The sequence below is a fragment of the Pipistrellus kuhlii genome, unplaced genomic scaffold, assembly GCF_014108245.1.
Source record: "Pipistrellus kuhlii isolate mPipKuh1 unplaced genomic scaffold, mPipKuh1.p scaffold_m20_p_1, whole genome shotgun sequence".
Classification (NCBI taxonomy): domain Eukaryota; kingdom Metazoa; phylum Chordata; class Mammalia; order Chiroptera; family Vespertilionidae; genus Pipistrellus; species Pipistrellus kuhlii.
Genome location: NW_023425404.1, coordinates 81,283,668 through 81,311,389, shown reverse-complemented (window position 1 = coordinate 81,311,389; position 27,722 = coordinate 81,283,668). Strand labels below are relative to the sequence as shown.

Genomic DNA, 27,722 nt, shown 5'->3' with positions numbered 1-27,722 from the left:
CTATTTCAAACTGATAACAATATCACTATTTGAAGTTTCTTATTTTAATCAACCCAGAGTTTCCTCTAGATCAAGCATGTCCAGATGAATAACATGAAGATATTCATCTACAATTTGACATCTGAACCCAAAGAATGTTGTCTTCTTTTATGCTGCCTTTTGAACAAACCCAAACACCAAAGTTATAAAAACAAAGCAAAACAAACAAACAAACAAAATTGTGATAAAAATTTGGTTAAGAAAATCCTTACAGCTTAAGGCCAAAATTAAAACCTACAAGTCATGGCCCTAATGCCACTTGGAAATACCCAATTTTCAGAATATTAAGAGTTTGCCATACTTTACACTTCTACACTGATTTCCTCACATTCATTTCATCAAGTTTAAGCTGACATTGATGCTTTTCCTATATAATATGCAATAAAATCACATAATACTCTATCTAAATAACATTCTCCTAAATAAGACTGAATCTAGTTTTTGTTTAACAACTCAAGGTCCTTTATGTATGTACACACACACACACACACACACACACACGTCTGTGTGCATAATAATCATTTACTTTTTGGGTAAGTTGCATTTCTTTCTTTTTTAAAATATATATTTTTGGTAATATATTTTCATTGATTTCAGAGAGGGAGAGGGAGAGACAGAAACATCAATGATGAGAGAGAATCATTCATCAGCTGCCTCCTGCACGCCCCACACCGGGGATCGAGCCTGCAACCCAGGCATGTGTCCTTGACTGGGAATCAAACCCAGGACTCTTCAGTCTTCAGGCTGACATTCTATCCACTAAGCCAAACTGGGTAGGTGGTAAATTGTATTTCTAAGACAAAAACATGCAAACATTCTATAACTTTGGAGTTCAAGAAATCATAATATACAGGGTATCCCAAAAAATGTATATACACTCTAACAACTGATACCTCAATTTTGCAAATGAGATGTATTTTTAATAAACACTGCCTTTATAATTATTCAAAGTGTGGGTATACATTTTTTGGGACACCTTATATATGAGCAAGTTGTTCCAAAATCAAATAAAATTTACAATAAATTGATATATCATACAAGACAGATCTCATATACAACCTCACATAAAATACTTGTTATTTTGGCATTAAGATTTACTGTACTACATTGATTTCTTTAATATAAAGTGTATGGCAGGTCATGTAATTCTCTTAGGAGCTATAAATTTTATTTTAAATTTCAAATAATATATTAGTCAATTTTTTTGTGCAATCCTAAAATGATCCAGTACAGAGTACAGCCAGAGTACACCCAAGCAATGCTATTCTTTCATCTGGGTCAGGTCCACACAGAGGCCAAGCTACTGGTTAGCTCTAGAATATTCTCCCATGTGCCAAGGTCTGCATGCGTGCATGTGTGTGTCCTTGTGCATGTTCTCCATGCTACTATCAGGATATCTATAATAATACAATGGTAATATGCTAATTAGACCAGATGTCTTCTGGATGTCATTCCAGATGTCCTTCCTGACAAAGCTGGGACAAGAAAGAAGCCGAATGGGGTCCCAGATGCCTGAGGGCAGCCCAAGGGAATCCAGTTAGGAGCCCTGGTGCTTGTGGGCGGCCGGAGAAGGGAAATTTGGGTCCCAGGTGCCAGAGGGAAGCCAGTGATGGCAATGTGGAGAAAGAAGGCCTACTCTTGAACAAATTTTCGTGCATCAGGCCTCTAGTCTATAATAATAAAAGTGTAATATGCTAATTAAACTGGACGTCCTTCTGGATGACCTTCCAGATGAAGCCAGGGCTGAGAGGGAAGTCCGAGCTCCAGGTGCCTGCTGGTGGCTGGAGGGTCCTGGGTGCCAGAGGGAAGCTGGTGCCAGCAGCCAAGGGAAGGAAGGCCTACTCTTGCATGAATTTCGTGCATTGGGTCTATAGTTTAAATATAAGTCAACGAGAGAAAATGCAGATTCACATTAAGAAACTCTGTCTACAATAGGGGGAAAAAAGAAGATATATGTAGTAATATATGTAATACTTTAAACAAAAAAATATTTAAAAAAAAGAAATTGTCTACTCAACTAAAAAAAAAAATCTCTGTGAAATTTATGAAAGTAAATCCTTTTTAGAGATTCCTTGAAGAGATCCTCCAAGTGACATGAGGCATCTGTGTGCTCTCAGGTGGACTTAGTTCAGATGGTTCCCTACTTCAATTGGGGGAATTAGACTTTTCCTCACTCTGTTTCTGAGTGGCTCTCTGTACAGCAGGGAGTGGGTGGTGACTGGCCTACAGGCTAAATATGATAGCAAAAGATTGATTCTATCAATAGTCTGAATATTCTACAATATGGCCAAGATTAACATCTTTTGGTTTTCAAGCTCTAAAACAGTCAATGTCACGGACCACATAAAATCATCCTAGTTGCCTCCATTCATTTGATAAAATGATTGTGGGGCAGCATCCATAGAGATGTAAGACTGCTCCCAAGGGACTCATGAAAACCAGAGGAAGAGGAATGTTCTCATGGAAGGCTAATTAATCCTGTCTTCTTCAGGATGAGAGAAATATTTAATAAATTTGACTTTAAACCTACACAGTTCAGATTAAGGATCAAGTCCTTCACACATAATTCTTAGGGATGGGGGATTTCTGAATAGTTCATCAAATTCAAGTTTTACTTTATTTTCATCTGGCCTTGGAAAGGAATCCACTGTCTCTTCTGACCATGATAGGCTGTCTGCACCTCCCTCACATAGCAAAGTCCTGCTGCAGAGAAGGGGCAGGGCCTGGGGCCTCAGGCAGAGTTTTTCTGCATTAGTGGCTGCACAAAGCAACAGTCAAAGCAGGGTCAGACCCATATGTTCCCTGGTGCCTGGTGCAGCCTGGACTCTCTCAACCACTGTCAAACACAAATGCCGTGGTTCTAGTCATGTGTGACTATGCAAATACAATTGTCTAGGCAGACCCCTGAATCTCTGGGTCCTTTCAGAGTCAACAGTCTCTGCCCTAAATCCTCTGCTGTCCCCTCCCCTCCAGGTTATAGGTGGAGCTGTTCAGCAGACATCTGAATGCAGACCATTGGTATGGCGATCAAGGGCTTTAAGGATCCATAAGCAAATGGGGGTGGAGAAAGATTTGTGCTGTAACAATTCAAGATCCAGGTGGCTCTGCTAGCACCTCAGTAGCCCAGAATGACAATGTTCACATCCCCCAATGAAAAATAATCAGAAGATGAACAATGGTAGGGACTTAAGGCTATAGAATCAAAACAGAAACTCTAAAATTCATGATTCCTTGTGAATTCCTCAGAGGACTGACAGAATTACAATGCAAAAAAACTTTTTTTTTTTTTTTCCGGTTAGCCATGTCTAAGTTATTTTATGTATTTCATGTGCTTCATAGTATATATATTTAAGGAGATTTTCAATACCAGAAAATAAATGTTTTCATATGGACTATATGATAGTCCTGTCTGCGAAAAACAATGGATTTTGTATAATCTGGTGGGGCTGTCAAACTTTAATGACTCTTCTGCCAAAATGACCTTGGTCAGTGAAAACCAGCAGACAAATATTTACGATCAGGGTTAAGAGTCTTTATCCCCCAACAGTTAGCTTTTAAACAAAAGAGCTCTGCCTGAAGGTGAGCCGAATGCAGCCTGAGCTGGTGCTATACACTCCTTGGGAGGGTGACTCACGGCCTCCATACAAAGCCTACCAGTTCACAGCATTGGCCACGAGAAGCGATGAGCATTCGTCTCTTCATGGCAGCACCTATTTTTAAAGGCCAGCGCACACACACATACAATATGATATGGTTTCCCTCAGAAAATCAGAACTGCCAAGCCATTACCACATTTCTAATTTTAAATTTGAGTTAACAAACACTGAATTAGAAGCTGAGGCTTGATTTTAATTGTTGCTCTACTAAAATTAAACTAGAATGCCATGTACTCACTTTCTTCTTATTATCATACTACCGGCAAACTACATTTTTTTAAAATGTTAATAGATTTTTTGGTTGTTGTTCATATCTATTCACATATACATATATGTAAACATAGGTAACAGTGAAGAAAAGATTATCAATTCACTCTAAAAAGAAACACGAGTCTCTTTCCACAATATACAGTAATGCTTAAAAATAAGATTCAGTTTCAGACTATAATAATTTTTAAAATATCATTTGTAGCATTAATAACTTTACTATCAGAACTGTTTAAAGGGAGTTTTCATGTCTATACAAATATATTATCTATAATAATAAAAGGGTAATATGCTAATTAGACCAGAAGTCATTCTGGACGAAGCCTGGGCCAGTTAGAAGCTGCCCGGGTCCCAGGTGCCTGCCCGCTGTCAGGGAAGCCCAGGTCTTGGGTGCCAGAGGGAAGCCAGGGCTGGCAGCCGGGGGAAAGAAGGCCTACTCTTGCATGAGTTTTGTGCATCTGGCCTCTAGTATGTATATATATATATGTTTTTAAAATTATCATTACACACATTAAAATCAGTAAAACTTACAGATATCCATGGCTATGTTGCTGATGCCTTGACTTATCAACTAAAGTTGAAAGAGGAGAGGCAGCAACGGAAGAGTAAATATGAGAAAACAGAAGTAAAATAGGAAGAAGATGAAAATGGAAAGAGGAAAGAAGGTAGGAAGGAGGGAAGGAAGGAAGAAAAGGAGGGAGAAAGGAAGGGGAGGGAAGAGGGTAGCTGGCAAGTGGAGGCAGAGGAGGAGGCTGACTTATATTGCCCCTAAATATTCACTCACCTCTCTGACAAACCAAAGAAGGTCAGGTGGCAACTCAGATAGTCAACCGTATTGGTTATTTTCAAAACATCCATTCAGCTCAACAGCTGAACTATTTTTGATAATATAGTCACCTAATTCAATTAACATATTTATTCATCCAGGCTTGTTGTAAGGATTAAGCAGGAGACATGAGAAAATACCCCTGCCTCTTTATTCCTGGTACTGTGCTTAATAAAAACTTCCTAGATTCTTTTAAGAAACAGGTAAGTCTTGTTGCATTTGTGAGTGCAAAATCTCCCTAGTATATGTTGATTTTAGATGAAAAGAAATGCAGTGGAGAATGACCGGGCCTTCTGTGTTTTCTGTATATTAGGACCTGTGCTTTCCCTGAGCCTGTGCAGACTAGCCGGTGGCTTCAGGAGGGTGAAAGGAGGATGGCTTAATCCCAGGGGAAGTTTCCCAGTCAGGCAACAAGACCACTGAGGCTGGAGGCTGAATTGGATGGCAGGAGAGGCATTCCAGACTGAGGTGAATCCAATGCAAAGGCAGATTAGGGAAGGCCATGGCATTCGGAAAGGGATTGCCAATGTGGTGAGAGCCCAGGGTGCAGAAGGATAATGACTGTCTTAAAAGCAATCACCAGGCCTCCAAAGGACACCACCACCTGGCCCCTGGACCCATGGACAATGGGTGAAGGCCATAACTTTGGACATTAGCTGTCCCCTTCTTCACCCTGATACATCCTCCAGCTCTACATTTCCTGCACTGCCCAAGAGTTCCCATTTTCTTCTGTTACTGGTTCATTCTAATAATAAAGGTTCTGGGAGAAAACTAGGCACATGCACACATGTCAGAGGCTTGAGAGCAGAAAGAACCTTAGTAATGGTATGGATCAACAGCTGGTGTTTTGGATGAGTGGTTAAGTGACTTGTGCAGGTTCACAGGGCTTTTCTATTGCTCCCATTATACTGCTTACTCCATGTTCTGACCTGTCAGAGGCTGACAACTGGCAGACACTTGGGAGAAAATACACAGTATCACCAGTAGCCACAACACATACTCAAAAACAACTGGAATGAGTGAATAAATGACAAGTGTTTCATATGGTTCGCTTGATAAGTACAAGATCTCACACAAGCCATCATCACAGAAACGTCTCCTAATTATATGTAAATATCACAGCCCTGTTCCCAAAGCTCACCATTAGTTTATATCCATAAGTATAAAAAAGTTAAAAGCAAATTATTTAAACTAATTGCTCACAAAATCCCATGACCTTAAGCTAAATCAAAACTTAGGAAACGATAATAAAGCCGCCAAAGCACATGTTAAAAATGCGACATTACAGACCCCTGAACCACTTGATACTCCTAGACTTCCTAGCCACACTGATCATTAACCAAGTGCTGCCTCTCATAGTAGACTGAAGGATTCAACTCCAATATTATTAGCAATGGTCAGACTATTTAGAGCAAGGATCTTTGATACAAAATTCAAAGGGTCGAAATAAACATTTAATGTGTTTGGCATACAAAAGGACCTACAACAGTGCACTGTATGTGTGTGTGTGTGTTTGCGCCCGTGCGCATGCATGCTTGCACTGGGGGTGTGTATTTGTGGGTTGTTGGGAGGGTTGGTATAGCTAAGCACACTATTTTATTTTTTCCCTTGCAATCCAAGACTCACAAATCATGTGGACACCTGCACTGTTATCAACAGATGCATAGGTGCAAACCCACTTCCTCTGAACTTTCACTGTGCAGATCTACTGCAGTTTGAACTCAATAAGAAGAAGTCAAGCTCAAGTTCAATTCCTCAGTCACACTAGCCACATTTTCAAGTGCTCAACAGACACCTGTAGCTCCCAGCTATCCTACAGAAAAGCACCAGCCAGATAGTATTTCCATCCACACAGGCTGAACAGTGATGACCCAGACCTGTGAGCGGCCTGGACCATGTTTCAATGAGTGGTTGTGCCACCACAGAGCTATCCTCCAGACGGCATCACACAGAGACCTCTAGGTGCTTCTGAGATCCTCAGTTTTATATAATAACCACATTGAGACATTAGTCTCCATGTGTTTGTTCTTAACTCTTTGGGAGTCACAACCCCTTTAAGGAACATGCTGAAAACAATGAGTATTCTCAATTAAATGAGTTTTCAAAAAAAGGGAACATTTTCATATAGTTAGTTGTTGGGAGATATTCTAACACTTTAAAATCTGTTCATGAAACTGTTTAAAATGATCTAATCAACAAAATCATTTCTATTGTGGTTATCTGAAACATAATTTCCCTGCAATAACAATTTTATCTTCACCCTGCCCCAGCTCTCACATTATTAGCCAAAGAGACACTGCATAAAAATTATACATAGCATACTCAGAAAACTCTCAGCTCACAAAACTCTATTAAAATACCAAGATGATTTGTTCTCCTCAGATCTTAGAGCATCCATTTACCATGTAATTGCCATTTTTATCTGGAGCTACTGAATAAGTTGTAATTTACTTTTAATGAAATAAATATCTAGTGAAGGGCAAATATTGGAATGTTTATAGCCCTGCGAACCAAGAACTGGTCTTCACGACTTGTGCAAAATTAAATGTAAAAATTGTACTAACTTACACTGGAAGCACAAAGGTGACTAATGTACTAGTTTAATAAAATAAGCTTCCCCAGTGGTAGAGGTGACCAGGAATATAATCTTAAAAAAGAAAAACACACAGAAAGTGAATCATGAATTCCAAAGTTTCTGTTGTAAGATGGCTTCTCACACTACTTGTGACACACAATAGTTCATCTGATAGGACTTAAACTCTTTCTAAATTCACTTCAAAGTCTTCAGGTAAAACTACCTTTACTTTCAATTTTTTGCTTACTTTCATAACAAAAGTTTCAAAAGAGGAAAAATCTGAAAATTAATACAGAAGTCCAGTTGACAGTTGATTAAATGATTTATTTTTGGAACATTCTGGTTGAATGATATCAATGTCAACCTTTGTCTTGGCAAAGAACCAAGATTTATAGATAGTACTTTATGACAGTGGAGAGAACATGAGTTGAGAGAGAGAAAGAGAGAGGAAGAGAGAGAGAGAGATGGGTATCTGACCTATAGTTGCCTAAGTTTAACAGATTAAAAAAAAACAAAAAAAAAACATGCCGAGACCGGTTTGGCTCAATGGATTGAGCGTCGGCTTGGGGATTGAAGGGTCCCGGGTTCGATTCCGGTCAAGGGCATGTACCTTGGTTGCGGGCATATTCCCAGTGGGGGGTGTGTAGGAGGCAGCTGATCGATGACTCTCTCTCATCGATGTTTCTAACTATCTCTCTCCCTTCATCTCTGTACAAAATCAATAAAATATATATTTAAAAAAAACACGAAAAAAAAAAAACACATATAAACTACCAATATTACTTATAGGGTATGAAAGAATTTTGGAAGGTGGAAAATGCAAACAGTAGATACTAACTATAGTTAGGAAGAATGGCAGGTAATTGAAATTCTTTCATTGAAGCACTTCGAAGATAGAAGGCTGAAAATGAAGAGAATTCCCAGGGCACTGCATGTGACTCCATTACAGCTCCATGAAGACTGAAATTTTATTTATCACTTTTCCTTCCCCATCACCTATGCCAGTCCCTGGCACATAGTAAGAGCTCAGAAAATAATTGTTGATAAAGAATGAATGTCTGACAGAGAGTTAACAAACTTAAAGGGAGTGGGAGAAACTGAGTACAACCTACTCCTGTTGTCAGCAGGAAAATTTTGTCTCAGGCATCAGGAGAAAGAGCAAAAGTCCAAAGAAGAGAAGAATAAATCAGATTTGAGGAAAGAAAATTAAAGTATTTTAATAAACACACAAAAAAATGAGAGCTTAATCTGAAGATATGGCAGGAACTTAAAAAAAAAAAAAAAAAAAAAAAAAAAAAAAAAAAAAAGGACTGAAGAGACCACAAATGGTGACTAAGAACTGAGAAGGAAGCATTGGTTGCACATATATTTCACAGAAGCCAGCAAGTACAGTAAGAGGACATTTGCTCAAGACATCTCTAACTTGCCCTGCTCCCACCTGAACCACCACCTTCCAGAAAGGGTCTCCTTCCCAGGGAAGGTCAGAATATTTTCAAGCTCTGAAATCTTGGAATTACAGAGTCCAAATAATTAGAAGGACCTTAGAAATCCTTCAGCCCAACACTCATTTCAATAAATGAGGCTCAGAAAGGTTAAGAACTTACCCAAGATCAGACAGCTGGTTATTAGGATCAGGGCTGCTCCCAAGTACTTTTCAGGGTCAAACACCTTCAATTTCCAAGTTCTTCCTCCACGGAGAGCAGAAAAAGCACTTCCCAGGCGCTGGGAGGTGGTTGAGGCTGGGCGGAGCACAATGTTCCTTTGTTATCCTTTCACATTACTTTCCTCCCTGTGCTCCCCACTCCACTTCTTACTGTGACTCTCTTAAACATTTAAGAACTGTTAGCTCCCTGAAAGGGCCTTGAAGCCTCCAGAGAGAACTGATACAAACCCAAATCAATAAATTCCATCTCAAATGGGAGGACACTGTTAGAGGTACTATGCATGGCATGAAGCTTACTCATCCTAGCCAATTATCCACTCACAGAATTTTAGAATACGCAAACCTTTCCATAAAAAAAGTATGAAATGATAAAGCCAAATGATTATGCATATGTGGCTAAAATGAGCACCTGGTAGAAATTAGGACTGTGAGAATAATTTGTAGAGCCATATACCTGAACATTCCCACTTTTTCTCTCTAACCTGGCTCAAACCTGTGGAGTCATCAGCTGCATTAGGTACCCAAAGCAATACTTAAAAAAAAAAAACAAGTAATAGACATTAAAATGTAATTTGTCTTTGGATTTTATAATGTCAATTGTTAAAGGAATAAACTAATTGCAAAATAAATGAATTTGGCAAAATTATGTGACCACTAGTACATGGTAAATTAAATTATCTTTTCTAAAAAAAAAATCTGTATATAAAAACAGTACTAAAACTTTCAAAAATTATTTTACCTTTCATAACCTACCTACCTCTTAATTTAATATATTTTTTGCTACTGAAAATCAACTACTTGCCTGATTGAGTCTTTGGCTGGAGTGGCTTGTTTTTATTGTTGAGTGTGCAAGTATAATATGTGTATATTTAAAATTTCTGGTATAAAGGGATAAATTAGGTAGAGTATTTCCAGAAAGTATAAAAAAGCCAAGGGCTTAAAATATTTAAAGTATTCAAATCTTAAAAAATACAAAAATATCAATATAATTCTTCTGTTTAATGACAGTTTATATCTAAGCCTATGTTATTTGCCAACTTTCCATACTTGGGAGGTAACTAAAAATCAAGAAGGAAATTAGAGACCTCCAATTAATCAAGAAACAGTCCACAAACTGTAGGTGCATTATTTATAAAAGCCCTTTAGGTCTTCTCTTAGAAGCTACTTGTTCTTTTTTTATACACAATTCTTCTATCAATATTAGTTAAATAGCATATAAATCCAAGCATAGCTAAGTATAAGTGAACAACTTCTAATTTTTTTTAAAAAAAAATCTAAACTACAAAGTCCAAATGAATATATTCCATCTGAAATGGACAGGACATACAATTCACAGCATAAAGAGCTGAACAAGTAAAGAGAAAATGACTTAGAAAATAAAGGCCTATCAATAGGATTGCTCAGCAGTTTGTGGACATTCAGTGCAGAGGCCAGAGCCCCATCAACCCTCTACACTTGAAATGGGATCCTTACAAAGAGGTGCTCAGAGGTAAAGCTCGGGGAGTTCAAAGCAATTGGGATGTCTTGGAGAGCAGTGCCCACTGAATTGTGGGTGTTGAGGAGTGAATAGGCAGTGAAAGAAGTATTGTAGGTGATAGCATGAGGTCAAGGAGAGCTTTATTTAGGATGGCGGAAACTTGAGCATGTTTTCACACTGAGGAGAAAGAGCCAGGAGAAAGACAGAAGCTGGAAGGAAGAGCAATGGGGAGCAACTGTCTGGGCAGAGCAGGGAGGGATAGCATGAAAAGCACAAAGGAACAGACTAGCCTTGGAAGACCACCTTCTTTAAATCCCCATCTGACTTTATTCCTCCCAACTTGGTGGTTCTGCAAGGCCCTTGCAGCAAGGGAGTCATTTAGAAGAGTGCTACTCAAAGGTGGTCCTCAGACCAGAGGGCTCAGCATCACATGGGGGCTTGGCTGCTGCTATGTGGTTCTACCAGGTCTACTGCATCAGAATCTGCTCTAAGACAGAGCACTAAGTTAAGTATACAATTTTACCTATATGTTTCCCAAAATTCTAGCTTAGCACTTCTTAATTGGGATTCAGGAATCTGTATTTTAACAACTCCACCAGGTGATTCTCATCATGAGAGAAGTTTGGGAAACACTGGTTTAAAGCAGTGGCTATAAATATGAGCATTGAAGGTAGATATATCTGGGTTCAAATCCAGCTCTACCTTGACACCATGGCATGAGCCTTTGGGAAAGTGTCTCTAAGCCTGAGTTTTGTCCTCTGTAGAATGGAAATAATGATAGTAATATTTCTCAGGTGCCACTTTAAAAAATTAAATAAGATAATGTAGGTAGAGAGCTTGGCATTGAGCTTGGAATACAGTAATAACGTATGGCATGTTATTATTGCTCATTGCTTACAGAGCAATTGTATAATAGCTTCGTCATGTTTATGTCTGAACCCATGCCGGAGATGAGTTCACCAAGGACAGGGAACACACTTCAGTTGTGTTCATCTGAAGGCATCCAACCTGGAGATCTGCACAGCTGTGCAGTAATGAAGCACTTAACCTGCTGAAATGAATCCAGTACTGTGACATGAGTAAACCAACTATCCCAAAGCAAATGTTAAAGCTCTTTCTTTGACTACACTGACATAAAAGACAGTTAGAAATAGGTTAAGAACTTGTTTGGGATTAAAGGATCTACTTTCAGAAGAGAATAATAAAGTTATGAGGGAAATATATTCCTCTCCCAAAACCTCCCAAAACAGGAGTACCATAGTAAAGTGAGACAGAGCTCTCTTTGAACAGACATCAAGGTGGTAGGCTTCCCTTCTGAGATCAGCAGGACAAACCATTCTGAGATGTTTTACCTAAAGGATAAAGTATAATGCTTGGGAAAGGTACGCATGTCAAATCACACCACTAGATGAATTCCTTCATTTTAGGCAAAGCTCCAATAATGAAGTGACTGATTTCATCAAATGTACCTTCATTTCCTGTGTTGGCAAAAGCACACATACATAAACCCTATCTGGCTTGTAATAGTAAGACAAATGTTTCTGCTTGCATTATTAGTTATGGAAGAAAACCTAGCTTATAACACAGAACACCCATTTCTATAGTGAATAATATATAATACTGGCAAAAGCATTTTATGGAGTACAGTTAAATTTGATATGAAGAATTCGTGATTCCTCCCAATGCAATTCTGTTCAATCAACTTATATTTGTGGGGCACCCGCTGGGCAGCAGGCACTAGGCTAGGTCTTGGGGTGGCAAGAGGGCTCAAGCCCAGAGGCAGAAGTTCAGAGGAAGTTTCTGAGAAGATTTCATCTGCTATGACCTCCCTGGCAGGCAAAGGAAGGCAGAACACTTCAGGGAGGGGTGCCAGCAAAAACAGTGGCATCAAAGACCCTGAAAGAGAGGCTCAGGAGTTGAGCTTTAGCCTTTAATCAGTGAGAAACCACAAAGCTTGTAATAGTAAGACAGCATGCAGAGCAGCATGCTCGATCTTTGTCTAGGAGGGTCATTCTAAGGATGGACTGGGCAGCAGAGAACCTAGGGGCAAAAAGACCAATTAAGAGCAATGCAATCAGAGGTTAAGGGGCAAGGAGACTCAGGAGGAGGGGTAGGCAGGAGCATGATTTCAAAGACAAACTTAGTGGCCTTGTTGACTATTAGGAGAGGAGTCAAGGTGACAGCATGACTTCTGCTTCAGTTACAAAACAATGAAAAGCTGAACTGCAGGAAAATCCAGATGGGGGAATTCTCCTGGTCAGAGGGAAGTCCCTGAGATGTGTGCGTTAATATGCAATTGCAGTGAATGTCCAGAAAGCAGACTGAGGAGACACTTCCTTTGCATCGTAATAATAAAAGGAGGCCCCTGGTGGCTCATCCCCACAGCTCTCTGTAAACTTGAGAACTTGTGCTGCCTTTTCTTTGGACATAATCCCTCAATTGTAGACTCTTTAATAATCCCGGGTATTGCCAAAAAAGTTCATTCTAACTGAAATTCAAAATCTTCCAGAAACGCTGTGTCTCAAAGGATAAACAAAGATCTGGTTTATTGAATGAAGTAATGTAAGGAGGGTGCTTTAACCGAATTTTCCTTTGAAAGTTATGCTCCCAGTTAGACTAATCTCAAAACCAGTTTCCTGAGGATTCTCTCTGCCTATCTGCATCACCTCTCCTCTTCAGAGGAGTGACAAGGATGATCTACTCCAAGCAGGACACTCAACTGCTTGGCTCCTCAAGAGTTCTGGTTTGGTGAGAAGAGGCAGCCGAAATAACCCCGGCCCACTGCTGCTTTTGCTGTTCTGGGAGCCCAGGGGGGCCTACCAGTATTGGGCCAGGGCAATGCTTTGTCTTAAGTGACTATCAAACATTACAGGGTATTTAGAATTCTTAACTACGTTCTCTGTTCATTGTTATGAAAACCAGAAACACCCCCAAGTATTTCCAAATGCCTAACAAAGATGTAGTACCTTAGGTTAAGAACCACAGCGGTATTAACTGATGAAGCTCATTTTTATAAATATTGCTTTTCTACCTTATTAAATAATTATTGCTCCTACTGTCCATTTGATTCGGTATAAAGAAATAATATTTTTTAAGGAGAAATATGTAAAATAGTTCTCCAATAGCTCATTGCTATTTTTTTAACAGAAGCAAATCACCAAGCTAAATTACAATGAGGCCACAGCCATCTTTAGGGCCTAAAAAGTCTGATACAGCATTTTTTCTTGGATAATTCAGAAATAAACATAGTTCAAAATCAAGAAAATAATGTATTTTTTTAAAAATTAATTCTAAGACATCAGAGGTTCCATAAATCAAGCTTGAAACTCAGGGTACCAAGATAAAGAATTCTCAAAACAAAGATCACACAAATGGCTCACTGGTTATTTATATTTCCAATTGTAATAATAATAATAGGAACAAAACAGAACATGCCTTTCTAATATCCATCCCACCCCCATTTTTGAGGTATTATCATTGAAATACTTTGTATTGTAAATACACTTTTTATTCCAAGTCTTTAAGTGTTAATATTTAGATAGAATGTAGTTACTAAATTATATATATTAATCATATTATTAGTACGAACCTATCAGTACCATAAAGTAAGGTTTTTGTTTTTTTTTTAAGAAAACAAAAATCCACTCATTCCACAACCAAAAAACATGCTCTATTGTACCTATAGGAGTAATTTCATGAGCTAGCACACCCTGGAAGAACAGGCCAGTGCCCCAAATCAACACAGCCTTGGAGCACACTCATAGACAGACGGCAAGGAGAAACCACTGCACTTTAGATTTATAGGAAGATTTTTCACTTACTTCAAATTTCTGTATAATCCTTGTTCCTTTTTGTTAAAAAGGAGGGATGAATCACAGTGTAACTTCCTTATTTTTCTAATTAAAAAAATAAACAAAACAAAGTATATCCTCGAATTGGCTTGGTGTCCTCAAGAATTTTCTTTGGGTCTCCTCCTTTCAATGAACAATACTTTCAAATTCTAAACAAAAAGTAAAATATCCAAAATTAGGCCAAGAAACACTGTAAAAAAAAATCAAATATCACAACACAAACCAGGCATCTATTTGAAGTGATGATTCAGAACAGGATAAATTTAGAACGGTGCTCTCCACAAGGCATTTGGGTGCCAACTGCAGTGCACAGGTGAAGGCTACATCCCAAAAGTTTCTCTGAAAAAATATCGCCAAAATATTATTAAAAAGAATCTTCTTTTTGAAGTAGTCAGTCCCCCGGTGTCCTTGACACTTAACTTCCCCAATCTGGCCTTGGCGTGGCCATCCATTACTGGGTAAATCCACGTGAAACCTGAGGACACTCAGCCTGGGAGGACACAGTCAGAAGCAGTGGGCAACTCGCAGAGGACCGGCCTTTTATGGTCTGAACTGGAGAGCCTTGATTCCAGCTAATCTACCAAAATAGCTCTTGGAACTCCGAGAAGCCCATCAGCTGTTGCAACAGGCCTGGCCAGCAGCTACCTCAAATGCAATGAATTGTCTTTCAGCTTTTTATATAGAGAAATAAAATTAAAAAAAAGCAACACCAGTCTACTGAACAGGCTAATAGCAGTACAGATTGGAGAGGGCACACATTTGTTTAACTCTAGTTTCTGAGTTAAAAAACAACAACACATAATCAGCTCAGAAGCCACCCATTCAAAAAGTAACATACATATAAACGTATGCATATGAAACAACATGCTAGAATGGCCTGGGTCTATTTACAAGTTTAGGACTGTGTAGACATCTGTGGATTTCTTCCTACTTCCAATAATTGTAGAAAATGAGTCATCAGAAGGAAGAATTGTACTACAAGTACTTTCTCTAAAACAATACAAATATTTTGTCTTAAAACCAAAGACAGTGCTCAGAACTGGTAAGATCTAGCCTGAGATGGATCTCAGGTCGCTCATCTAAAAATTCAGAGGAACCTTAACTAAAAACAAACAAAAATCCAAAACTAAACAACAAACAAAGCTTATCAAGCACAACCACTTCTTAAAAAACTATTTGCATTTTTAGATGTTAAAACTAAATTACAACCCTGCTTACAAAAATACTTACAATTTGTAGGTGTCCTTGTTGTTAGAAAGAATGAAAGAAAGTCTCAATTATACATCCTAACTTCAATATAAATCACAAAGCCAGAGCTCCTGGGATATAGCAAAAGTTGTGCTTCATGCCATCAGGCCTGGGTCCTATGCCTCTGGGTGTCCCTTCTCAGACCACCAGCTGCATCAGTCACCAGAGGCCTCCCAAAGGGGGAATCTGAATTCCTGTTATTAATTAACCCTGCAGGACAATGCCTCCCCCTCAGCAGACAGTCCTCCAGCCAGGTGAAAAGAAGGCAGAAACCCTGGACAGCTGAATAATTAAACACCAGCTTCCTGACTATTTTGTGCAAGGATTAAAAACAATTTGTCCAAGCCAAATTTCTTAACTCATTTCAAGAAGACAATGAAAATTTCACAGCATGACTTCTGCTTCCTAATCTCAGTCCTGGCCCTCATTTTATGTTCCCTTTGACCAATTTTGCCTTTCATCAATTTTTAATTTTATTTGGTCTTGTTTGATATATTTATATAAGCTGACTTAAACTCCTCCTGGAATAAAACAGAATAAAAAAATATCTAAACTTATGTAAAACAGTTGCCCATAGAGTTTTTAAGAAAAGATAGGAGGAGAAAATGAATCACTATCACTGTAAAAATGCAGTTATTTTCTTTAAAAAGATCCAATCACACAAAGTAAACATCTAACTTTTGGATGCATTTACATTGTGGCTCTCTGCTCCCTAGAGCAACCGAACCGACTTAGATTAATGCATGAGAGTCTAAAAGGATGATTCTTCTCATATGCCTGTTTTGTCTTTGTCCAAATCCAGATAATTCTACCTGTGCAATCTGTTTAAATACTTCCTTCGAATTTTTCTGCTATTTGCTGAACTCAGGAAACTTTTGTCTCACACACACACTTTCCAAAAAGTGACAATAATCAGACCTGATATGCATGAGAGTAGATTTTATGATATCCTCATGAAGAAAATTAAAAATCATATATTACGAATTTAAATTAAAATGAGAACTAGACTTATATTAAACTTAGACATTCAAGATATTTGATAAGTAGCTATTTCTCATTTACTATTTTTAATACTAGAGGTCCAGTGCATGAAATTCATGCACAGGCATGGGAGGGGGGTCCCTCAGTCCTGCCTGCACCCTCTTGCAAACCAGCAATCGGATATCCCTCTCATAATTCTGGACCACTTGCTCCTAACTGCTGGACTGCCTGCCTGCCTGATCATCCCTAACCCGTCTGCCTGTCTGCCTGCCTGATTGCCCCTAACCACTCAGCTGCCTGCATGACTGCCCCTAACTGCTCACCTGCCTGCTTGATCGCCCCTAACCACCTCTGGCAGCCTGCCTGATCATCCCTAACAACACTGCCTGTCTGCCTGATAATCCCTAACCACTCTGCCTGCCTGCCTGCCTGCCTGATCACTCCCAACTGCTCGCCTGCCTGCCTAATCACCCTTAACAGCCTTTGCCTCGGCCCCCACCACAGCAGCTTAGTCCAGAAAGATGTCCAGAATGACGTCCAGAAGGTCATTTGGCTGCCTGCTCTAATTAGCATATTACTCTTTTATTATTATATATTAGTATTGTAACCATATAGTAATCTATTATTTCTTTCTACTAACTGGTCATTATATTTGCTTTATTATGAGTTTTAATCTGGTTTTGTTAGCTAAAACAGGAACCATATATTTTATGATATGTATTTCTAAGAAAAACTACATTCATATCTTTATAACTTCTATTTTATAACAACAATTAACACATGGAAAACAAAACTGAAAATACATTTAGATATAAACTTACACAGGATCTATATGTTGTAAAGTACATAATTTTGATAAAAGACATAAAAAAAAGACCTAATTAAATAGACATATACTGTGTTCGCATATTGGAAGAATTAACATAGTAAAGATGTCAATTCTCCCCAAAACCATCTATATATTTAATGCAATTTCTACTGACATCCCAGCAAGATCTTTGGTAAATTTAGATAAATTTATTCCAAAATTTACATGCAGAGGCACAGGCTTTAGAATAGCTAAAACAATTTTCACAAAGAGGAATAAAGTGCCAGCTAGAGTAGCTCAGCTGTTTAGGCATCATCCTGGCACCAAAATGTTGACAGTTCTATTCCTGGTCAGGGCACATACCTGGGTTTCAGATCCTATCCCTAGTTGGGGCACTTATGGAAGGCAACCAGTCAATGTTACTCACTCACATGGATGTTTCTCTCTCTCCATTCCTTTCTCCAAGCATGTCCTCAGGTGAGGATTAAAAAGAAAAAAGAGGAATAAAGTGAGAGTAATCAACCTACCCATATTGAACTATTGTGCAGCTACAATGATGGACTAGGGTCCTCTGAAATAGACTGTCATAAATATACCCAAACTGACTTTTGACAAAAGGTACCTTTTCAACAAATCCATCGGAAAAATAAAAACACAAAAAAATATAAATAACCTTTACCTAATCCTCACACCTTTTACAAAAATCAACTGGAATGGATCATGCAATTAAATGTAAATATAAAACTTTTTGAAGATATATAAGAAAATGTAAAACTTTTGCATTGTGAAAGACCCTATTAAGAAAAATTTTTAAGAAATACTACAAAGTGGGAGAAAATATCTGCAAATTACATATCTGAAAAAGAACAAATATCTAGAATATATGAAGAACTCTCAAAACTCAACAGCCAAAACACAAACAGCTCAATTGGAAAATGGACAAAAGATGTGAAGAAACAATTCACTATAGAAGATACAAAGAGGGAAAATAAGCACACAAAAAGACATCATTAGCAATTAGAGAAATGAAAATTAAAACTACAGTGAAATAGCTTTATATACCTATCAGAATGGCAAAAGTAAAAATAGTGACAACACAAAATTCTGGTAAGGAGAAACTAGATCATCACACATTACTGGGGGGGACTGTAAAATGGAATAGCTACTCTCAGAAACAGCTTGGCAGTTTCTTAGAAAAACAAAGCATGCCAAACCAAACTACCATATGACCCAGCAATCACACTCCCATATATTTTTCCAGAGAAATGAAAACTAATTTTCATTTAAAAACCTGATTAAAAATGTTTATAGTTTTATTCATAACTAGAGGTCCAGTGCACAAAATTCATGCACGGGGGGGGGGGGGGGGGGGAGGGCGGGGGGGTGTCCCTCAGCCCAACCTGCACTCTCTCCAATATGGGACCTCTTAAGGGATGTCCGACTGCCCTCTCACAATCCAGGACTGCTGGCTCCCAACTGCTCGCCTGCCTGCCTTCTAGATTGCCCCTAACCACTCCCTGCTAGCCTGATTGATGTCTAACTGCTCCCCTTCCAGCCTGTTTGCCCCGAACTGCCCTTCCCTATAAGCCTGGTTACCCCTAACTGCCCTCCCCTGCAGATCTGGGTCCCCCCGAACTGCCCTTCCCTGCAGGCCCAGTCACCCCCAACTTCCCTCCTCTGCCAGCCTGGTCACCACTAACAGCCATCTCCTGCAGGCTTGATCGCCCACAACTGCCCTCCCTTGCAGGCCTGGTGCCTCCCAACTGCCCTCCTCTGCTGGCTATCTTGTATCCATATGGGGGCAGGATCTTTGACCACATGGGGCAGCCATCTTGTGTGTTGAAGTGATGGTCAATCTGCATATCACTCTTTTATTAGAAAGGATAGAGGCCTGGCACATTGGTAGGGGCCAGCTGCTTTGTCCTGAAGGATGTCCCGGATTGGGGTGGGGGTTTTCTTGGGGTGTAGGGCGGCCTGGGTGAGGGGCCTGTGGTGGTTTTCAGGCTGGCCATACTCCCCCTCCCACCTACCTCCCACCCTGCCACAACCCAAGAGAAAACCCTGGTATCTGGGATTTATTTATCTTCTATAATTGAAACTTTATACCCTGGAGTGGAGCCAAGCTTCAGGCTTGCTCAGTGGTGGCAGCCATTTCTGTTGCTATTTATCTTCTATAATTGAAATTTTGTAGCCTTAAGCAGAGGCCTGGGCCAGCCAGGGTGTTCGGAAAGCTTGGCTTCCTCTATTGCCAGGAGCAACCCTAGCCTCCTGCTCTCTCTAGCTCCATGGCTGCTGCCATTTCTGTTGGGATTTATCTTCTATGACTGAAAAACTTTGTAGCCTGGAGTGGAGGCCTCAGCTGGCCAGGGTGTGTGAAAAGCTTGGCTTCTTCCATTGCCAGGGAAACCCAAGCCTTCCTCCTGCTCACTCTGTGGCTACAGCCATCTTGGTTGGGATTAATTTGCATACTTGCTTTTTGATTGGTGGGCGTGGCTGGTGGGTACAGTGGAGTGATGGTTAATTTGCATTTTACTCTTTTATTAGATAGGATTACCCAAATCTGGAAACAGACCAGATGTCTATCAATAGATACATGGTTAAATAAACAGTGGTGCCTCCATACCATGAAATACTATTTAGCAATAATATGAAACAAACTTTAATACATATAACCAACCTGCATAAATATCCAGGGAATTACTCTGGGTAAAAGAAAGCCATTCACAAAAGGTTAGATGCTACATGATTCCATTAATATATCATTCCCCAAATGACAACATTGCATAAATAAAAACATATTAGTGGTAATCAGAGATTAGAGCTGGGGGGAAAGTGGTTATCACAGGCCACTGTGAGGGATCTTTGTTCTGAAACCCATCCACTGTTCCACTGACTGGGCCAATATCTATATCCTGATAATGGTATTGTTTTATAGTTTCCCAAGATGTTATCATTGGGGAAAATGGGCAAACATACACAGGACTTGTTTGTATTATTTCTTACAAGTGCATTTGAATCTATATCTCAAAATTAAAAGTTTAAACATTAAATAAAATTTACTTCAAAGAAACTTCCAAATGTAACCCATTTGTAAATGGGCTACTTACTGTAATTGTACTTTAAATAAATCAATCTAATTAGATGCTCCTGTCATCAGTGCCATCTTAAGAAATCGAAATTGGAAATGTTTCTACATAAAAAAGTCATTGATACAAAGTAAAATATTTTATACTGAATAAGAAATGAAAGCATTGTATATAATTAAATATGTTTATTTGGCAGGTTGTATGGGCATTTAAAAAGGACCTTTAATACCCAGGGTGTCTCTAACATAGAGCAGGATTCTTTCAGATAATTTTCAGCAGTTCAATCCATTCCCCAAGGTAATTAATTTTCAAAATCTGACATATATGAGAAATAACAAGAAAGCAACCCTTTAAGAAAGGGAGGTGGCTGGGCTATCTCAAACATAATGCTACTATAAATATTACAGAAAACCAGTCTTTGAATTCCAGAGTTCTAAAGATTTTCTGGTTTTATTCTTGAAAATAAAAAGATGAGATAAAAGTTGGGCCTTCTACATGGTAGAATGAGCCTACTGAGAATGCTTCAGTGCCCTTAGTCTCTCAGATTCCATAAAATCAGATCTAAATCCTGAACTGTCCCTGCTGAGGCCAAACCTATCACACTGGATGTTCCTGTTAGAACTATCCCTGTCACATCAGCCCTGGGGCCACCACGAAATGCACTGATGAGAGGATGCTTCTATTCAGTTCATTGGAGGAAAGGACCACAGTCCAAGAAGATGCTCCAGCTTCTCTTACCTGCCCTCCAAGTCCTTTCAGCCAACTCCTTCTCTAAGCCCTTGCCTGCCTTGTCTCTTTAAAACACACACACACACACACACACACACACACACACACACACACACACAAGGAAAAAAAAAAGAAAAAAAATTGAATTCACTGGAGTGACATTGGTTAATAAAATTATATAGGTTTCAGGTGTGCAATTCTAAAATACATCATCTGTACATTGTATTGTGTGATCACCACCACAATTTAAGTCTCCTTCCATCACCATTCTCTCCTCTCCTCCCTCCCCCCTCTACCTCCTCCTACTTTCTCCCACTCCTTTTCCCTCTGTGTCTATGGAATCTTTTACTTTTTGCTTAATCTTTTTTCACCCAACTCCCAATAGCCCTACCATCTGACAGCTGTCAGTATGTTCTCTATCTGAGTTTGTTTTTATTTTGCTCGTTACTTTACTTATTAGATTCCACATATAAGTGAAACCATATAGTACTTTTTTTTCTCTATCTGGCTTATTTCACTTAGCATAATACTCTCCAGATCCATTCATGTTGTCTCAAAGGGTAAAATTTCCTTCTCTTTTACAGCCAAGTAGTATTCCATTGTGTAAATATACCACAGCTTTTTATCAGCACTAATCTTCCACAACTAGACTCCCCTCCCCAAGTCCCTCTAGCTCCCTCACATCCAGAAACTGCTACCCTGTTTCCCCAAAAAGAAGACAGTGTTTTATATTAACTTTTGCTCCCAAAGATGCGCTAGGTCTTATTTTCAGGGGATGTCTTATTTTTCCATGAAGAAGAATAGGGTACACATTTATTGTAAAATGAAAATAAAAGAAATTTATTACCTATAAATGGTACGGTAGTACGGTAGTGGTCAACACAAACCAGAAAAACTGTGAATCCTACAGTATCAAGAATTTACTCATTTATTCAATGACAATCATGTCATCATCTTCTGGAACATCATAATAACAATCCAATTCCTGAATTTTCTAGTGAATTTCTTGTGACTCCATTTCTTTCAGAATCAGTGGACCAAATCTCTCATGTTTATCCTAGGAGGGCCTTATTTTCGGGGGATGCCTTATATTTCACTCAGAAGGAAACCTGTAAGTAGGTCTTATTTTCGGAGGATGTCTTATTTTCGGGGAAACACGGTATCAGTTTTCCAATTTGATTCTAGCTTCCTCATACCCAGAAACTGCTGCCCCCAACAACAGGCTCCCTCAGTGGACTTGGCCTCTCTAAGGCATCTGATCCTTTCTGACCACTTCCAGCTTCATGGAACATGATCTTTTGAAACATTTCTTTGCCTCTCCCCATGCCTTGCTGCCCCCCTCCCAACCTTCAGTTGGTTCTTGGTCTTATCTTCCTTTCCTCTCCCTCAAATGTCTGCTTCCCAGGACTCTGACCTTGGCAGGCACTCTTCACACTCTACCTCTCCCAGAGTGAGTTCAGCCACACCTGAGACAGAATTCAGGATGGCGGTCATTCCCGAGGTTCAGAATACCAGGTATCTCACAGGAATACAGGCCTCAAGACATATAATGCTACATTGGTCCTCTCCTCTAACATCATGACATGTGCCCCCGTTTACCTGATTACAGCTTCACCTCAGGCTCATCACTGCCATCCCAGCCATCACCAAGTCTTCCTACTTAAAACTCAGCCTTCCTCGATACTTCCCTTTCACATCATACTTTCATTGCCTCCTGTCAGGACTCTTAGAAGAGCTTCCAACTGCCCCTCCCACATCCTCCCAAACACATCCTCTCCACTGCTTGCAGAATGCCTTCCACCCAGCCCAACCTGGTGCATCGCCCCTAACCCAAACCCCAGCACTAGCTCCACGTGGTTCCCCAGGAGGGCCTGGCAGCTGTGGGCCAGGCAGCCAGTCATCTCTCAGTGCTGGACAAACTTTGTGAATTAAATGTTCTTGGAGAATAAATGTAAGACTGTCCTTGTAAAAGAACTATTATACTTTACCCTCTTGCATTTAGATATTATCAGTAGGAGAAAAAAAAAAAAAAGAATCAAGTTATAAATAAATACTTGGGAAGTGACACTTAACCCAGGGATTATAATATCTCATACAGACCAAGATCTGTGGTGACTTACTTTACAGATGTATTACTAATAGCTGAGACATTACAGGGTACTTTACTGCCATGTTTTATCACATGTGGACACACCCAGGAGGTGTGTGACACTTGGATAGCATCCAACACACGTGGAAGGTGGAAAACAGAGAACCAAGAAGGCCTGGCCTAGTGGAGATTCCCAAGTCCCTGTCTCTGTGATCTAGCCACTTTCTACCTCTTAGCCGCATATTCCATCACTCTCCCCCAACCCCCACAGGTGGCCCTGAGAAACTACAGTGACCATGATTGCTGTGTCCATGCTGTACTCTTTCCTTCTCACTTAGAAATCCCCTAAACATTCGTTAGACTCAGTTAATATTATTTCTCCTATAAGCCCTTCCCTACTATGGCCTCTGATTTCCAACTTCTATTTTATTAGCACCCAGAAGCGAGGGACTTCATCTTACCTCTGTATCCATATAACCTAGCAATGTCTGCCACTCAATAAAGATCACAGATGTTTATTTATAAAAACTGAAAACTAGAATCAAAGTAACTTACAGTTAGTTCTTTTTGTCTCATTTTAATTCAGCTACAAAATTCTATTTTTTTTTTTCAGGTGTAACTAATCAATACATAATATTCCTCTGAAGTTTGAGAGTGACAAGTTGGTTCCTCAGTTTACAGGCAGAAAATAAAATAGATAAAACCAGCTCAGGTGATTTTGGACAACAGCCTCACTTTCCATCTTTCTCTCTGTAAAGCACCTATTTCTGAGGAAGGATGAGGTCAGAACTTTGGCCAGAACTATAAGAGCAGGGAGAGCAAGACAACAAAGCTCTCTAATTGATCTGCCTTCTAAAAAGTTCTGCTTTCTGAAATGGCAATGGACTTGAGCAATCATTAGGAGAATTTTTTTAAGTTGCTCATTTCCAGGGGATGAAAAGACTTGGCAACCAGGATCTGTACATATTATGTCCTAATTTCTGCTATGACAAGACCAGACTTGGAATCATTTCAGGTGTTGCTTATTTTTTTCCATAAACTTACAATTGTGACATCTATAAATACAGGCAGGGACATGCCTTAGTATCCTAACATTTACATTGACACACCATTGTGAGCCTAGGATTGTGACCTCTGTACCATGAACAAATAATTTTATTTTGTGGTAGATTTTTTTTTTTAAAGGAAAAAAGAGGTGATATTATTTTTGGTTAACAATATTTTTCAACCAACAAATCTCTTTCACCCAGATAATCTAAATGAGCCAAGCAATGAGTCTGTCTCACTGTCTCTTTCTCAAAGCTTATGAAGAACTTCACTAGCTTCAGATGACAATCTTTCAAGCTCCAAGGTCATGTGTAGGTCACTGGCTTGAACAACAGATGAGCAAGCCAACTCTTTTCTCCCAGGCTGCTGCCTGAAGAGCATGGGTGTGTAGCAATGCTCAGCAGGAACAGAATTGCTGGCCTCACAGTCAAAATGAAATGTGAGTTTGCCAAGGGGGAGCCTGGACCATGTTTATGAGGCCTGGCTCCAGGGATGCAGCCTCTCGCACAGCTGGACCAACATCACATTCCTGGACACCAGGCTCAGTCTTGAGAGTAATTGGAGATGTATGAAGAATGACATGATCCATTTAGGCTACTATATATCTAAAAATATGGGATTTCTGTCAATTCGTCTCATAGCAGAGACACAGAGGTTCTTAAGTGGGAACATGAGCTTAAAGTGGTGCAGCTGCTGGAGTGAGGCTCTCCTACTCCACAGAAGACTCCAGAGGTTCTTTCTTTTCTATTCTATTGCTGACACAAAGCTTTTGCACCACAGTGGTTTCCTTTGTTGACCCCAAACACCAAGAGGGAATGAACAATCCTTACTCCTGAATGAAAAAGAAAAAGAACCTATGTTTCTTCTTAAGGACTGCATGAAAAGGCAAATATTTGGCCCAGGTTATAAAGAAGTAACAGGAGGAATATCCAGACCTCAGAAATACACTGGAAACAAGGAGGACCTGGGCAGCTTTCTTTGCAACCGAGTTTCCCCAGCCTCCACAAACCAAGAAACTCCATGTGCCCTTGGTTGGTGGCTCTGTATTTCGTTTTCCAGCTCAGAATGGTTCCTATTGTGAAGTTCATTATCATTTTCCTCCAGAAACCGTTATAAGGGATGGCTGTGCACTTGGGCCAACCCAAAAAAGCCTGATAAAACTGTAATAAACTGGAACCACATTACCAATAATTCCATGAACCACTATATGTCAGTTTACAATGTACTTGTGGCTCCAATTGGAGAGCCTAAAACACAGCTTCCTAGCAGCACAGATGGTGACTTCCTACCCTAAAGTTTAGGCAGCAACTCTTGTTTTGGGGCTACCACATTGAGAAGGGCACTATCTGAAGACCAAAGTGTGGGAGAACGAGAAAGGGGGATGAAGTCAACTGATAGGGCCGCAGAGCAAGTGATGGGGGCTGAGTACAGGAGGATGAGTAATTTCTGTGGTTGGTGGAAGGTACTAAGAACTAACAAGTTTAAGAAAAGAAAATAATGAAAATAATCAACTATTGAAGTTTAGCTATCTGAAACATTTACTTCATTTTCTTATATTTCTCATTTTACTGCATCAGGTAATAACTTGGTTTCAATCTAGAGACCAAAGATCACCTATCTAGATTAAGACTCCTATAATCCCATGCAGTTCTGAAAAACTGAGATTCTGTAATTCTGGGGCAAAGTGCTGCCATCTCATATTCACCAAATTAGAGGGAATCAAGAGAAAGAAAATAAAGCAGGGAATAAAGATAAGAAGGAAACAGGAAATAAAGATAAGGGGCTATTAGGAGAGAGAATGTTAACACAAGGCATTTCTGGAGTGAGAATAATTAGAGTGTATAGTAGTGAACAAAAATAAAAACTCCTGATTCCACCTCAGTTTCCCTCTAACACAGACTCAGTCTATAGCAGACAATCCGTTCAAAGACCCTTAAGTTATCCCATAGACTCGCTATACCAGAGTGGGCTATTTATTAGCACGGATGAAAAACTTCCTTCAAGGCTATCTATGACAAATACAAAATTAGTGGGGTAGTGTACATCATGTCAAAGGAAAGACAGGAAATAAACAGGCAAATATACCCTCAAATGACTACATTTACTGAGCTTTTCCTGCTACTCCTACTACGTTTACTGAGCTTTGCCTGCTCCTCCTAACTCTTTCTGTGGGTGTCTTCCATTCATACTCCTACCGCAGTGCCACTGCCCCAATCTGAGTTCCATGAGGACGGATTTTTTCTGTTTTGTAGTTGTCTGTTAAACTCTAGTGTCCAGATAGTGCCTAGGACATAGGAAGTGCTCAATTAACATCTGTTGAAGAAACAGAATGAATAGTACATATTTTATAGGGAGAGTGACAAAGCATAGAGGTTTTTCAAAGGCTAGTTGCCCTCTCATTGCTTTCTGCAATCTATGATCACAGTCCCTACTGGTTTTAGGGAGACTATTCCACAAGCCTGAATTATTTTACTTCCTTCCCAAGTATCCTTTAGGAAGATTTTCCTCATTAAGCAGTGTGTGATTTCAATGCGGGACTGCCCTGCAAGTCTCTCATGCATTCTGACCTAGGCATGGCAGCACATATGCCAATCTACTACCCCTGGACCAAGTGCATGCAGAGCCCTGCCTGTTGCCTCTCAGGTAAGCTAAATGATGTGGTAAACCTGAAGTCAGCGTCACAACAGGCCAGCCCGAAATGTGTTCTGGTGAAGGCTGAGTGGGCAAATCCAGTCCTTTCTTTCCAGAAACACAACACTGCTTTCTATACCAACAAGTATTAATTCAAATCCCTAGTGCACAGTCCAGGATATGAAAATTACAGTAATCTAATCTTGTAGAGGAAGAAGCATGAATCATCATTACATGGTCTGACACAGAGCAGAATGATGAATCCAAGGTTGCACGGAGGTTAGGGTTCACAGCAGTGCCCATCACACCAATACCAGAGAAGTTTGTGTCCCAGCGGAGCGGAAGCAAGGATCAATGATGGCACATTCTCAGGGCCACACTTTAAAGCTGTTTATTCTGAGGGAAATTCTGTGACTGAGGGGGCAGAGGAGGAGGACTTGGGAGCTAAAAATTTTGCCTCTTCTATCTTCTGACTGGTAGAAATGGCTTCAGTTCTGAAGCTTACTTACAACTGTCTAATCATAACATCAGAGAAAATGGCCAGAAACCCCAATTCTCTCCAGGGGAAAACAACAGAATATACACAGGACAGCAGGACAATGAAAAACAAATCCAGTCAGAATGTTCTCTTAACCACATCACAGAAACATCCAGTTCTGGCCTTTTCCTGAAACTTTCAAAAGGACCACCGAAACTCCCCATCCAGAAACCGCAGCCCCAGTGCACTTGGGACGTTGGTCAGGGTGCCC

General features: G+C 39.7%; 1 protein-coding gene across 3 annotated transcripts in view; it reads right to left on the bottom strand.

Moving 5' to 3' along the window:
• SVIL (supervillin) overlaps window positions 1-27,722 on the bottom strand; it is a 212,234-nt gene that overhangs the window by 145,335 nt on the left and 39,177 nt on the right. For 2 of the 3 annotated variants that reach the window (XM_045586015.1, XM_045586025.1), the window contains exons 3-4: window positions 14,325-14,503; window positions 8,968-9,102 (exon numbers count right to left, since the gene is read on the bottom strand). The gene's annotated coding sequence lies outside the window, so the exon portion shown is untranslated. Of the gene's footprint in view, window positions 1-8,967; window positions 9,103-14,324; window positions 14,504-27,722 lie in introns of those variants that run through there. The other variant, XM_036453521.2, reaches the window with a different exon arrangement.